Below are 12,924 nucleotides of genomic sequence, written 5' to 3'. Positions count from 1 at the left end.
CTCTATCCACTCTTCGGTTGAGGGACATCTACGTTGCTTCCAAGTTCTGGCTATTACAAATAAAGCTGCTATGAACATAGTGGAACAGACATCTTTGTTGTATGAATGGGCATCTTTGGATATATGCCTAAGAGTGGAGTTGCTGGGTCTTGTGGTAGGTTTATTCCCATTTTTCTGAGGAATCTCCATACTGATTTCCAAAGTGGCTGAACCAGTTGGCACTCCCACCAGCAATGGAGGAGTGTCCCCCTTTCACCACATCCTCTCCAGCATAAATTGTCATTGGTGTTTTTGATTTTAGCCATTCTGACAGGAGTGAGATGGTATCTCGGAGTTGTTTTGATTTGCATTTCCCGGATGGCTAAGGATGTTGAGCACTTTCTCAAGTGCCTCTCAGCCATTTTAGACTCCTCTATTGAAAACTCTCTATTTAGTTCTGCAGCCCACTTTTTAATTTGGTCCTTTGATGTTTTGGAGACTTGCTTCTTGAGTTCTTTGTAAATTTTGGAGATCAACCCTCTGTCAGATGTGGGATTAGTGAATATTTTTTCCCATTCTGTGGGCTGCCTTTTTGCCTTGCTGACTGTGTCCTTTGCCTTACAGAAGCTTCTCAGTTTCAGTAGGTCCCATTTATTAATTGCTGATCTCACTGTCTGTGCTACTGGTGTTATGTTCAGGAAGCTGTCTCCTGTACCAATTCGTTCAAGGGTACCACCCACTTTCTCTTCTAAGAGGTTCAGTGTGGCTGGATTTATGTTGAGGTCTTTGATCCATTTGGACTTAAGTTTTGTGCATGGCGATAAACATGGATCGATCCGCATTCTTCTACATGCCAGTCTCCAGTTATGCCAGCACCATTTGTTGAAGATGCTTTATTGTATATTTTTAGCTTCTTTGTCAAAGATCAGATGTTCATACGTGTGTGGGTTAATACCCGGGTTTTCAATTCGATTCCATTGGTCTACCTGTCTATTTTTGTGCCAATACCAAGCTGTTTTCAGGACTATAGCTCTATAATAGAGCTTGAGGTCAGGGATGGTGATGCCTCCGGATGTTGCCTTGTTGAACAGGGTTGTTTTGGCTATCCTGGGTCTTTAGTTTTTCCATACAAAATTGATTATTGTTTTTCAAGGTCTGTGAAGAATTGTGCTGGGATTTTAATGGGGATTGCATTGAATCTGTAGATTGCTTTTGGCAGGATTGCCATTTTTACTACATTGATCCTACCTATTCAAGAGCATGGGAGATCTTTCCATTTTCTGAGGGCTTCTTTAATTTCTTTCTTTAAAGATTCAAAGTTCTTACAATACAGGCCTTTCACTTGTTTGGTTAGCGTTACCCCAAGGTATTTTATGTTGTTTGTGGCAATTGTAAAGGGTGATGTTTCTCTGATTTCTTTTTCAGCTCTTATATCATCTGTATATAGTAGGGCTACTGATTTTCTTGAGTTGATCTTGTAGCCTGCCACTTTGCTGAAGGTGTTAATCAGCTGTAAGAGTTCCCTGGTAGAGTTCTTTGGGTCATTGATGTAAACTATCATATCATCTGCAAACAGTGAAAGTTTGACCTCTTCCTTCCCAATTTGTATCCCCTTGATCCCCCTTTGTTGTCGTATGGCAATAGCTAGAACTTCAAGTACCATGTTGAAAAGGTATGAAGACAGTGGACAGCCTTGTTTTGTTCCTGATTTTAGAGGAATTGCGTTGAGTTTCTGTCCATTTAGTTTGATGTTGGCTGTTGGTTTACTGTATATAGCTTTTATTATGTTTAAGTATGTCCCTGTTATCCCAGATCTCTCCAAGACCTTTATCATGAAGGGGTGTTGGATTTTGTCAAAGGCTTTTTCAGCATCTAGTGAGATGATCATGTGATTTTTGTTTTTCAGCTTGTTTATATGGTGGAGTACATTGATGGATTTTCGTATGTTGAACCATCCCTGCATCCCTGGGATGAAACCTACTTGATCGTGGTGAATGATTGTTTTGATGTGTTCTTGGATCCGATTTGCCAGTATTTTATTGAGTATTTTTGCATCAATGTTCATGAGGGATATTGGTCTGAAGTTCTCTTTCTTAGTTGTATCTTTGTGTGGCTTGGGGATCAAGGTTATTGAAGCCTCATAGAAAGAGTTTGGCAAAGACCCTTCTGCTTCTATTGTGTGGAACACTTTGAGAAGAATTGGTATAAGCTGTTCTTTGAATTTCTGGTAGAATTCTGCACTGAGGCCATCTGGACCTGAACTTTTTTTGGTTGGGAGACTTTTGATGACTGCTTCTATTTCCATAGGGGTTATGAGTCTATTTAAATTGCTTATCTGTTCTTGATTTAGTTTTGGCAAGTGATAGCTATCCATGAAGTCATCCATTTCCTTTAAATTTTAGAATTTTGTGGAGTACAGGTTTTCAAAGTATGACCTAATGATTCTCTGAATTTCCTCAGAGTCTGTTGTTATGTCCCCCTTTTCATTTCTGATTTTGTTAATTTGTGTGTTCACTCTCTGCTGTTCGGTAAGTTTGGACAAAGGTTTGTCTATCTTGTTGATTTTCTCAAAGAACCAACTCTTCATTGCATTGATTCTTTGTATTGTTTTCCTGGTTTCTACTTTATTGACTTCAGCCCTCAATTTGATTATTTCCTGGCATCTACTCCTCCTGGGGGAGTTTGCTTCTTTGTGTTCTAGAGCTTTCAGCTGTGATGTTAATTCTCTGGTATAACTGTTCTCCTGTTTCTTCATGTGAGCACTTAGTGCTATGAACGTCCCCCGTAGCACTGCTTTCAAAGTGTCCCATAGGTTTGGGTATGTTGTGTCTTCATTCTCATTGAATTCAAGGAAGTCTTTAATTTCTTTTTTTATTTCCTCTTTGACCCAGGGATGGTGCAGTTGAGCATTATTCAATTTCCATGAGTTTGTAGGTTTTCTGCAATTTGTGTTGTTGTTGAATTCTAATTTTAAAGCATGGTGGTCTGATAAGATGCATGGAGTTATTCCAATTTTTTTGTAGCTGCTGAGGTTTGATATGTTGCCAAGTATGTGGTCGATTTTTGAGAAGGTTCCATATGGTGGTGAGAAGAAGGTATATTCTTTTTTATGTGGATGAAATGTTCTATAGATATCTGTTAATCTCAGTTGGGTCATTACTTCTATTAGACCCTTCGCTTCTTTGTTGAGTTTCTGTCTGGTATTCCTGTCTATTGGTGAGAGTGGTGTGTTGAAATCTCCCACTATAACTGTGTGGGGCTTTAGATGAGATTTAAGTTCTAATAATGTTTCTTTAACGAATGTGGATGCCTTTGTATTTGGGGCATAGATGTTCAGGATAGACACTTCATCTTGGTGGGTTTCACCTGTGATGAGTATGTAATGACCTCCTTCATCTCTTTTGATTGATTTTATTTTAAAGTCCAGTTTGTTAGATATTAGGATTGCTACCCCTGCTTGTTTCTTGGGCCCATTTGATTGAAAAATTTTTCCCAACCTTTAACTCTCAGGTAATGTCTGTCTTTGAGGGTGAGGTGTGTTTCTTGTATGCAGCAGAAGGAAGGGTTCTGTCTTCGAATCCATTCTGCTAGCCTGTGTCTTTTTATGGGTGAGTTAAGGCCATTAATGTTGAGGGATATTAATGATCATTGATTGCTCATCCTTCTTTGATTTGCAATGGTTGTTGTTGGTAGAATTATGTGTGGAATTTCACCCCTTTGTTCTTTTGGCTGTTGGTAGAGAGGGATTCTAATGCCTATGTTTTTCTGATTGTAGTTAGCTTCCTCGGGTTGGAGTTTTCCTTCCAAAATTTTCTGTAGGGCTGGGTTAGTGGACACATATTGCTTGAATCTAGTTTTGTCATGGAATATCTTGTTTTCTCCATCTATAGTGATTGAGAGCTTTGCCGGTTATAGTAGTCTGGGCTGGCATCCATGGTCTCTTAGTGTAGGTAGAATATCTATCCAGGACCTTCTGGCTTTCAGAGTTTCCATGGAGAAATCAGGTGTAATTCTGATAGGTCTGCCTTTATATGTTACTTGACCTTTTTCCTTAGCTGCTCTTAATATTCTTTCTTTATTCTGTATGTTTGGGGTCTTGATTATTATGTGGCGAGGGGAAATTTTTTTGTGGTCCACTCTATTTGGTGTTCTGTAGGCTTCTTGTACCTTCATTGGCATGTCTTTCTTAAGGTTGGGAAAGTTTTCTTCTATGATTTTGTTGAATATGCCTTCTGCCCCTTTGAGGTGGATTTCTTGACCTTCTTCTATACCTATTATTCTTAGGTTTGGTCTTTTCATGGTGTCCCATATTTCCTGGATGAGGTTTTCTTTGGTTGATAAATCCATTTCTCCTAGTGTATCTTCAACACTTGAGATTCTCTCTTCCATCTCTTCTATTCTGTTGGTAATGCTTGTATCGGTAGTGCCTGACTGTTTGTCCAGCTTTTCTATTTTCTGCCTTTCTTCAGATTGTGTTTTTTTTAATGTCTCTATTTCAGTTTTCATCCCTTGCAGTGTTTGCATTGCTTCTTGCAATTTTCTGTTTATCTTTTCGTCCATTTGTTGCCTTTTATGAATTTTTTGGTTTGTTCTTTCTTCCATTTCTTGCATTTTTTGGTTTGCTTTTTGTTCCATTTCTCGCATTTTGTGCTTTGTTTCTTCTTCTATTTCCTGCCTTTTTTGGTTTGTTTCTTCTTCCATTTTTTTCATTTTTTGCTTTGTTTTTTCTACCATTTCTTGCATTTTTTGCTTTGTTGAATTCTAATTTTAAAGCATGGTGGTCTGATAAGATGCATGGAGTTATTCCAATTTTTTTGTAGCTGCTGAGGTTTGATATGTTGCCAAGTATGTGGTCGATTTTTGAGAAGGTTCCATATGGTGGTGAGAAGAAGGTATATTCTTTTTTATGTGGATGAAATGTTCTATAGATATCTGTTAATCCCAGTTGGGTCATTACTTCTATTAGACCCTTCGCTTCTTTGTTGAGTTTCTGTCTGGTATTCCTGTCTATTGGTGAGAGTGGTGTGTTGAAATCTCCCACTATAACTGTGTGGGGCTTTAGATGAGATTTAAGTTCTAATAATGTTTCTTTAACGAATGTGGATGCCTTTGTATTTGGGGCATAGATGTTCAGGATAGACACTTCATCTTGGTGGGTTTCACCTGTGATGAGTATGTAATGACCTCCTTCATCTCTTTTGATTGATTTTATTTTAAAGTCCAGTTTGTTAGATATTAGGATTGCTACCCCTGCTTGTTTCTTGGGCCCATTTGATTGAAAAATTTTTTCCCAACCTTTAACTCTCAGGTAATGTCTGTCTTTGAGGGTGAGGTGTGTTTCTTGTATGCAGCAGAAGGAAGGGTTCTGTCTTCGAATCCATTCTGCTAGCCTGTGTCTTTTTATGGGTGAGTTAAGGCCATTAATGTTGAGGGATATTAATGATCATTGATTGCTCATCCTTCTTTGATTTGCAATGGTTGTTGTTGGTAGAATTATGTGTGGAATTTCACCCCTTTGTTCTTTTGGCTGTTGGTAGAGAGGGATTCTAATGCCTATGTTTTTCTGATTGTAGTTAGCTTCCTCGGGTTGGAGTTTTCCTTCCAAAATTTTCTGTAGGGCTGGGTTAGTGGACACATATTGCTTGAATCTAGTTTTGTCATGGAATATCTTGTTTTCTCCATCTATAGTGATTGAGAGCTTTGCCGGTTATAGTAGTCTGGGCTGGCATCCATGGTCTCTTAGTGTAGGTAGAATATCTATCCAGGACCTTCTGGCTTTCAGAGTTTCCATGGAGAAATCAGGTGTAATTCTGATAGGTCTGCCTTTATATGTTACTTGACCTTTTTCCTTAGCTGCTCTTAATATTCTTTCTTTATTCTGTATGTTTGGGGTCTTGATTATTATGTGGCGAGGGGAATTTTTTTTGTGGTCCACTCTATTTGGTGTTCTGTAGGCTTCTTGTACCTTCATTGGCATGTCTTTCTTAAGGTTGGGAAAGTTTTCTTCTATGATTTTGTTGAATATGCCTTCTGCCCCTTTGAGGTGGATTTCTTGACCTTCTTCTATACCTATTATTCTTAGGTTTGGTCTTTTCATGGTGTCCCATATTTCCTGGATGAGGTTTTCTTTGGTTGATAAATCCATTTCTCCTAGTGTATCTTCAACACTTGAGATTCTCTCTTCCATCTCTTCTATTCTGTTGGTAATGCTTGTATCGGTAGTGCCTGACTGTTTGTCCAGCTTTTCTATTTTCTGCCTTTCTTCAGATTGTGTTTTTTTTAATGTCTCTATTTCAGTTTTCATCCCTTGCAGTGTTTGCATTGCTTCTTGCAATTTTCTGTTTATCTTTTCGTCCATTTGTTGCCTTTTATGAATTTTTTGGTTTGTTCTTTCTTCCATTTCTTGCATTTTTTGGTTTGCTTTTTGTTCCATTTCTCGCATTTTGTGCTTTGTTTCTTCTTCTATTTCCTGCCTTTTTTGGTTTGTTTCTTCTTCCATTTTTTTCATTTTTTGCTTTGTTTTTTCTACCATTTCTTGCATTTTTTGCTTTGTTTCTTCTTCCATTTCCCGCCTTTTTTGGTATGTTTCTTCTTCCAATTCTTGCATTTTTTGCTTTGTTTTTTCTTCCATTTCTTGCATTTTTTGCTTTGTTTCTTCTTCCATTTCCTGCCTTTTTTGGTTTGTTTTTTCTTCCAATTCCTGCATTTTTTTGGTTTGTTTTTTCTTCCATTTCTTGCATTTTTTTGGTTTGTTTTTTCTTCCATTTCTTTGAGGGATTTTCCCATATCCTCTTTTAGGGCCTCTATCATTTTCATGAAAGTGCTTTTAAGGTCGTTCTCTTCTGCTTCGTTCGCATTGAAATGTTGGGGTCTTGCTGGTGTGGAGTCTCTAGAATCTGGCGGTGTCATATTTGTTTTTCTGTTACTGAGTGTGTTTTTGCATTGTCTCTTTCCCATCTCTTCTTCTAGTGGGTGCAGAAAGAGCCCCTTACTGGTCTGGGGACCAGAGTTCCCTTTTGGTGGGTGCTAGCAAGTCCAATAATCTGGTGGTTCTTCTATTCCTTGTCCAAATGCTGGTCCCGTGGGTGGGGAAGAAGAACAGGAATCTGGGGCGCTTAGCCTCCTACCTGGTCCCCTGGACCCTATGCTGGGTCCTGTTGTACCTGATCCGGAACAGCTACTCCCCTGGTCTCCCTGGCTCCTCTGGTTTCCTGGTCTCGTTGGCGGGAGAGAAGACCTGGAGTCTGGGGTGCTTGGCTCCTGCCGGGATTGGGAGCTCTGTGCAGTTCCCAGGCGATCTGCAGGTACTGGAACACAGGCCGGGAAGCCTGCCTGTTTACCTGATGCTGCCGGAGGAACAGCTGCTTCCCTGGACTCCCAGCCTCCTCTGGTTTCCTGGTCTCGTTGGTGGGAGAGAAGATCTGGAGTCTGGGGTCCTTGGCTCCCGTTGGGATTGGGAGCTCTGTGCAGTTCCCAGGCAATCTGCAGGCACTGGAACACAGGCCGGGAAGCCGCCCTGTTTACCTGATGCTGCCAGAGGAACAGCTCTGGTTCTAGGAAGTTTTAATTTCTTCTCTGATTTCTTCAATGACCTATCGCTAAGTGAAAAGTACAGGCTTCACTAATTTGTGTAGGTTTAGAGTGCTATCTTGTTACATTCTAGTTTTAGTTCATTGTCATCTGATAAGGTACAGAGGATTATCTAAAAATTTATTTTTGTTTGTTTTGGTTTTCTAGAAGGTATTTCTCTGTATAGTCATGACTGTCAAGGAACTTGCTCTGTAGCTCAGACTGGCATCAAACTCACAGAGATACACCTGCCTCTGCCTCCCAAGTGCTAGGATTAAAGGAGTGTATCACCACCAACCAGTGTCTTTTTGTATTTTTAAGGCTTCCTATAATGTGATCAGTTTTAGAGAAGGCTCTATGTATGGCTGAGAGGGATCTCTATGTGTCAGATGGAGTAGCATATAGGTCTATAGGTATCTGTTAAATCCAGTTCACCTATAGCATAGTTTAGCTCTGAAGCTTACTTCCTGGTTTTTGGAAAATCTTTATATTTTCTTTTGCTATGGATGTCCTGGAACTGGCTCTGTAGACAGGCTGGTCTTGTCACTGAGATTGTGAGTGGGCGTGGAGGACTTGCCTACTGTGTTTACCTTTCCAGAGTCCGTCAGGATACTGAATCAAAGTCAGCAGGAAGTTTCCTGCCATCCCATATAGCTCATAGAAGCCTGGGGGTGGAGGGGTGGGGTGGGGGGCAGAGTAGGACATTGGGGTGTCCTTCAGGTCCAGACCCCCTTACCACTGTTTAGCTTCTATCTCCACAGCCTGTGTGACTCCAGGCTGTTCCAAGTTCCAGCCACACAGGCCGTGCTTCATCTCTTGTTCATCCGGGCAAGGGTGAGGATGGAGAATAGGGTGATAGGGTGTTGCACAGCTCTGACTTTCCACTACCGTGCTCCCTTTTGGGGGCCATGACTGCAGCCTGCTGTGCTCCACTTGCTTTTCCCAGCTGAATTCAGGCATGGGATTTAGGTTCCAGCAGCAGCAGGGAGCATCTCTCTGGCTCTTATGCCAGGAGTGCATATTCAGGCTTCCCAGCAGGAATAACTCACCCTGAGAAGTTCGGTGTCACTGGGGCACACGATGACTTCATCTTGGCTTCTGTTCTCTGTAACTCTTTCTCTCATTTCTCTGTTGGTGGCTTTTTGCCTTGACTTCTGCCAGTGTCCCAGGTACAACTCTGCATCTGCTCTCTTAGTGCTCTTGCGGTTTCTGAGATGCCTATTTTTTAGAGTTGAATTTACCAGTCCCCTTTTCTGAGATACCTAAATGAGCACAGTTATTGAAATACCAATCACTCCAAGGTGAGGATTCTCCAATGTGTTTATCTAGAACTCTCATAGTTTGACTTTCTATATTTAAGTAATTATCATTTAGAAACAATCCTACCATTTGTACTAGCTAATGCATCTATTTATGTAGTTGAGGTTCCAGTTTCTCCAGAACCACATACTGAATAGTTTCACCACAAACTGGGATATTTTCTTTGTCATACACTGACTCCCAATTTCTGTATAGACATATTTTTAAGGACTTTCTATTCCATTTCTTAAGTCTGCTCATATATTCTTAGCATACTGTTTTCATAGTGGCAGTTTCAGGAAAATTGTTTTAAATACCATAATTTCTAGCGTATCATTTTCTTGGCCACTACTGTTCTTTTTTTCAGGTATTTCCTGATCATTTGATTTATTTATACATGGAACTTAAGATTGATATTGTCCAGTTCCTTATAAAATCGATTTTTTGTTTTTCTTTTTAAATCAAGATTACATTTAAAGTAGCTTATGAAAATTCTACCCCTTTGCCATAGTATGTATTTCCATTTTAAAAGTCTTTTTTTTTTTAGCTCTTTTAGAGTGTTGCATTAATTTCTTTAAAAGCCCTGTAGCTCCTGCATATTCTTATGAATGCCTGTGTTGGTTGCTAGACTCACATGATTGTCTCTTAGATGATGACACATATGAACATGTGTGAAAGCTACTGTTTTCATTGCATCATTGCCCTCACACACTGAGCTCTGTTTTTGGTTGTGGAATTCTGGCAGGTAGCTCTCCTGTTCCCTCGGTACATGGTCATTGTGTCCATGATTAGTGATCCCATTCCCTCTATCCTCAGATTTATGATTTATTTCTCTTTCTCCCACATCTTGGTTAGAACTTGCAATATCAAATACACTTCACTTCCGATTTTATTTAGAAGATTTAGGGCTTCTCACCAAGAACACCACTAGTTTTGCGGGTGATGATTGAAGTATTTCATCTCATCATAGACATTATCCAACAATATTTGACTATAATTTTTTTTAAAAAGTAATTTTAAGATTTCATTTTCATTTTAAATTTTGAATTTTGTTTTCTGGTATTGTCTAATGCCTTTTTGTGGTTATAGAATATGAAAAAAGGGACTTAATCCTCAGCATATAAACATGGCTCCTGCTATATACACTTACCTGAACCTTCTGTTTTTCACTGCACAATACTTTGTGGAATATTTTCCAGCTATGCCATATGTATCTATCTCATCATTTTAATGACTGTATAATAGTCCATTGTTTCCATATAGCTCTTTGGTTTATCTATTTTCCCATGACTGACATCCACTTTTTCCTTATCCCTCCCCACACACACCATAACATATCTTCAGCAATCATCCTTAACAGTGCATTTTATATGATTTGTCCTTTTATTTTCAAAAGCTGCAGTTCCAGGGAAGGGAATGCTGAGTCAAAGGTTTTACGTAATTCTATTTTAATAGCCACTTTGTTATAGTGCTCAATCTCAGAGCTAGAGCTGTGCCTTGCAAGGGCTCTTTGACTCTAGCTAGTTAAACTGAAGCTGTGTTCAAAACACAGTCATAAATAAAGCAGATCATATAAGCAGTGGTTTCAGAGCAAGATTCTTTCACATCTCACCTCATGACCCAAGACAAACATGAAAGGGTCTTTACCACACAGGGGTGATGAGTCCCTGCAGCTTGGACACTCAAGTAAATTATAGTCTTTGTAGACTTGGAAAAGCCTTTTTTTTTCATTCTGTGTATCTATTTGTTCATGTTGGAAAGTATAATGAAAAAGTGTCTGTTTCATACAGGCGAAGTCCAGAATTCTGGCAACTCATGGCAATGTGCCTAGAACAATGTATATAGACATCCTTGGCACTTCCATTTGACATTATCAAGATGCCATGGTTTGGATATACAATGACATGAAAAGTTAATGTGTTGAAGGCTTGGTGTTATAGAATATTATTTTAAGATGTGTTACATTTGTTTATGCTCTGGAACATTTGTTTAATGATGTTAATACATGCTGCTTTTGTTTATGCTGCATGTTTAGCTCTATGAAGCTGTGATTCTTTGCCTATCCGAAATACCTGATAGTCTAATAAAGAGCCAAATGGCTAATAGCGAGACAGGAGAAAGGATAGGTGGGGCTGGAAGGTAGAGAGGATAAATAGAAGGAGAAATCTGAAAGAGAAATGACAGACTCTAGGGATTGGAGTGGAGATAGGGTGGGGAACTGGAGGGCCTGGTGAGGAGTGGGGGAGGGAGCTGGGATTGACATGTGAAGCAAGCTTGTTTCTAACTTAACTTAATAAAAGGAAAAAAGAAAAGAAAAGCTGTCTAGAAATAAGCCAAGCTAACGCCACAAGTAATAATAAGTCTCCATGTGTGATTTATTTGGGAGCCCCACAAAAGAGTAAAGAACCCAAAGAGTAAAAGACAATCAGCTTTGCCTAGCTGGTGGCACTGTTGAAAGTCATAGGACCATGGAGCCTTGAGCTTCATCAGTACATTAATGCACGGATGAATTCCTAGTTAATGCAATGACTGTTAGGAGGTGGGACCCGGTTGGCGCAAGCATGGCAGTGTGGTTAGCTGAGTCAGCCTCCCGCCTCCTGCAGGACTGTCTCTAACCTGCACCTGATGGCTCCTCAGATGCTGGACCTGTGTTTTATCCCACTCCATCCCCATCCTTCTCTATGCTCACTTGCTTCTGATCTCTAGTCTCACATTAGCCTCAGTGCCAGACTAGTGTGGCTTCTATGGAAACAACCACAACTGGGTGCCTTAAAGAGCAGGATTAAATTTCTGTCAGTCTTGGAGGATGGAAGACAAGGGTTAATGCACTGGCAGAGTCCTTGGATTGAAGTCTGTTCTTAGTTTAGAAGTCATCGCTCCATCACTTCCTTCTTCTTCCCATGGCTCTCTCTCTCTCTCTCTCTCTCTCTCTCTCTCTCTCTCTCTCTCTCTCTCTCTCTCTCTCTCTCTCTCTCTCTATCTCTCTCTCTCTCTCTTTCTATCTCTCTCTCTCTCTCTCTCTCTCTCTCTCTCTGTGTGTGTGTGTCTTATGTCTCTCATAAGGAAATCTGTGAGATCAGATTAGGGATGATTTTAGCCTCACCTCTTTGAAGACACAGTCTCCAAATACACTCACATCCTATAGCTTCAATATATGAAATTTAAATGAAGATAATTCAGTGCATAATCTCTGTCCACTTTTGTTTCCCTTTACTTCTGCTCAGATCACATTCAGTGCATGACATCCCTGGCCTCTTCATCTACCACTTACTTCTTCCAGTGGGAAATGAAGGTAGCACAGATGAGGCTAGCAAAACACCATCCTCTTCTAAAAACCAAGATAGGTAAGTCCAGAAGACCAGGACAAGCCATTTGTAGCTATAAAACAGCACCATCCTCTTCTAAAAACCAAGATAGGTAAGCCCAGAAGACCAGGGCAAGCCATTTGTAGCTATAAAACAGCACCATCCTCTTCTAAAAACCAAGATAGGTAAGCCCAGAAGACCAGGACGAGCCATTTGTAGCTATAAAACAGTTTCTCAACCTGTGGGTCATGGCCCCTTTAGTCAAACAACCCTCTTACAGGAGTCCCCAAAGACCATCAGAAAACATAGATATTTACATTACGATTTATAACAGTAGCAAAATTACAGTTATAAAGTAGCGGTGAAAATAATTTTATTGCTGGAGTCACCACAACATGAGGAACTGTATTAAAGGATAGCAGCATTAGGAAGATTGAGAACCACTGCTCTAAAATAATATGATTTGGCATTCTAAGGAATGTTTTGGTTCTTACCAAGTATCACAAAGTATTAGCTTCTCAGAGCAAGTAAAACAGCAACAAAACAAAACAAAAAAAGGTGATGAAAACATGTAAATCCTAAGAGCCAGGAGACAGAAGAGAAAGGGTACAGGCAGGTTCCAGTAGTTCATCTCTCAAAGAGGAGCCAAATCAGGTCCAGGGGACTCAGGGCCCTTGGCTAATGTTATTCTACCACTAAAGACACAGAAAAGTAGGGCCGGGGAACAGCTCATTGGTAAAGTACTTGTTGCACCAGCATGAGGACCCAAGCT

Source organism: Mesocricetus auratus, unplaced genomic scaffold (assembly GCF_017639785.1).
Source record: "Mesocricetus auratus isolate SY011 unplaced genomic scaffold, BCM_Maur_2.0 Super-Scaffold_4256, whole genome shotgun sequence".
Taxonomy (NCBI): domain Eukaryota; kingdom Metazoa; phylum Chordata; class Mammalia; order Rodentia; family Cricetidae; genus Mesocricetus; species Mesocricetus auratus.
The sequence above is the reverse complement of the archived record's forward strand: the minus strand, read 5'-3'. Positions refer to the sequence as shown.